The sequence below is a fragment of the Impatiens glandulifera genome, chromosome 2 (assembly GCF_907164915.1).
Source record: "Impatiens glandulifera chromosome 2, dImpGla2.1, whole genome shotgun sequence".
In the NCBI taxonomy this organism is placed as follows: Eukaryota; Viridiplantae; Streptophyta; class Magnoliopsida; order Ericales; family Balsaminaceae; genus Impatiens; species Impatiens glandulifera.
Window position 1 is genome coordinate 5,462,247 of NC_061863.1, and position 3,034 is coordinate 5,465,280.

Below are 3,034 nucleotides of genomic sequence, written 5' to 3' on the forward strand. Positions count from 1 at the left end.
GGACAATGACATATAAGAAGGGATTAAGGAATTCTTTAGGAATAGGAGAATGTTCAAGCAATGAAATGTAACAGTGTTGAATCTTATACCAATGAGTTTCATACCTGAGAAAAATAAGGATTTTCTCCCCATTTATTGCAATGTCATTTATAAAATCATTTCAAAAAATATTTTAAATCGTTTAAAACCTATTATATCTAAGCTTATTAGTAATGGGAAATCAACGTTCATACATGACGATCCTTATCACATAATATTCTTCTTATGCATGGTCTATTAAAAGGTTATGGTAGGAAGAATATATCGCCTAGGGTAGATTTTAAGATTGACATACAAAATGCCTTGAACTAAATTAGATGGGACACTATTCATGAGTTTTTGATTATTTCTAGATTTTCTAACATTGTTGCAGATTGGATTTTGCCATGCATCTCTACTACCCACTTTATCATTTGTGTAAATGACATTCATAGTGGATACTTCAAAGATGAAAATTGTGTGAGGCAAGAGGATCCTCTCTCTTCATACTTGATTGCCCTTTGGAGATCCTAGATTGCATCTTTAAGAAACTTCTTAGGAATCGACCATAAATCCACCATCCATATTGTAGGGAGGATGATATTACTCATTTATGTTTTGCAGATGATCTCTTTATCGTGGCACATGCTAATGTTGACTCCATTACTACAATTAAGGATGCATTAACCTTATATTCTAGTGTCACAAGTTTGTTCATTAATGAAGAAAAAAATTGTGTTATGTGGTAGAGTTAATGAGGAGACAAATGTGGGAATCTTCAACATTCTTGGCATAAAGGAAGGCACATTATCGGTTCGATACCTTAGAATCCCATTAACGTCAAAATAGTTTCAAGTATCTCTTTGTAGGTCACTTATTGAGAAGGTGAAAAGTTATAGGGATGGGCTACAAGAAGGCTATCTTATACGGGCCAAATTGAGTTGGTTACAAAGGTCACCATGGGCACCATTGGGTTATGGGCACAACTGATGGTTCTCCCAAAAAAATGTTATGAAAGAGCTCAATCAAATTATGATGAACATTATTTGAGGGACTCAAGGACGAGGATGAAAGAAGGTTAGATGACAGGATGTGTGTAAACCAAAGGGTGAAATAAAAGATTGCGCGGAGTGGAATTAAGACATTAACATATAGATATTTTTGGGCAATTGCAAAAAAACACATGACTCATTATGGGTGAAATAGGTGCATTCGAGATTTATGAAGCGAGAAATGAGCATTTGGACGTTCAAGGTCAAAGAGAATATGGCTTGGTCGTTAAAGAAAATCATGAAACTCAAGGAAAATGCTTCGATGCTCATTGAAATACAGATTGGTGGTAGAAGAGGAACCCTGTTTTGATATGATCCTTGGTTTGGTTCGAAAATCATCCAATTGTCTTTAGAAAGGAGTTTGAGATAACTCAAATCATTAGAAATTGTCATATGTGATATTAGAGACGGGAAATGGAATGCTTTTCTAAGGAGAATACCAGAAGGGTAGAAGGATCCTTGATTTTATTCAAAATCTGTAATTTCATGATCAAATGGATTCTCAGAAATAGAAGATCGAAATGGATGGCAAGTTTGTCTCGAAGCTTGCTTGGGATATTGTTCCAATAATATGGGAAATAGTAACGTGGAGTCATTTGGTCCCTAAGATCATCCTGATATATCAATTCATCATGTGGTTTGTCTTCCGTAAAAGACTACCAACAAGGAATAGAATCAAGGGTTACATTGATATTTAGGACTCAAAGTGCCTTTTGTGTGTTGATGAAGAAGAAACCATGGATCATCTTTTTGAAAAATGTCTCTTTACATTTGTGATTTGTGAGCGATTTTCATTGTGGTTTCTTATTTTTTCGGTGGAATGGAAGGAGATCAAAGAATTTGCGCTCATTAAAGCAAGGGTACTCATTTTCTTCAAGTGTTTTTTTGCTACACATGTGTATCACATTTGGATGGAGCGAAATTTACGAGCTTTTACAATAGTACGAAGTGATGTGGAGCAGGTTTGAAGAAAGATAATCTTCGATGATAACGCACTCACATACATATGGAGACGAATTCCCATGAATGAGCAGAATTGATCATTATGTCAAGGGTGGAGCATTGCGTATTAGAAAGTCACACAAGCTTTCTCGTTCAAAGCGTGATAAATTCTTCTACGTTTGTTTTCAATTTGGTGTGATAAATTCTTCTACGTTTGTTTTCAATTTGGTGTTTTTTTCTTTTTATGGTTGTATGTTTCCATTTTGTTAGAACAAATGTTTGTTAGCCTTAATTTCAAACCTCTATATTTTTTTTAATAAAATGACTTTGTCTTTTTATAAAAAATATTTAAAAATATTTAAAATTATTTAATTTATCAACTAAAATATAATTATTCATTATTATTATTTTTAATTTGGTAGTTATAATATAGTAATGTAATTTTTTGAAAAAAAAAAATATAAATATCATAAAGAATTCAATATCAAACCAGACTTAGTTATCAATCGTATTAGATGCTGTTATCATTTTAAATATCCATCTAAAACTTACCAGTTATAGTTTTTAACTCGGTTTTGTGTGATTTGAGATGAGTTTAAAAAAAATAAAATTATAAGTTTATTTTAAAATAATTTTTTTATATTAACTTAAATAAAATAATATTATTAAAAATATTTTAATTATATATATATATATATATATATTAAAAAATTAATAAAATTGAAATGCTATTTCTAACCAATAATAAAGAGGGGATGGAGCAAAATTTTGAAAAATAAAATAAAAATATAATATTTTATGAGTGTATTAATTTAGATTCTAAAATTTTGATAATGGTATATATATTAATAAATTTAATAATATTATTCGTTCAAATTTAATTTCACTATAAATCTTAAAGTTTCCAAACATATTATTTCTTTCATTTCTTATTAATATTATTACTGAATTCATGCACAAAAATACTTAGTTTATCTTTTATTGTTTTAATTTATCACTATATATAATACTTTTAAGTCTTA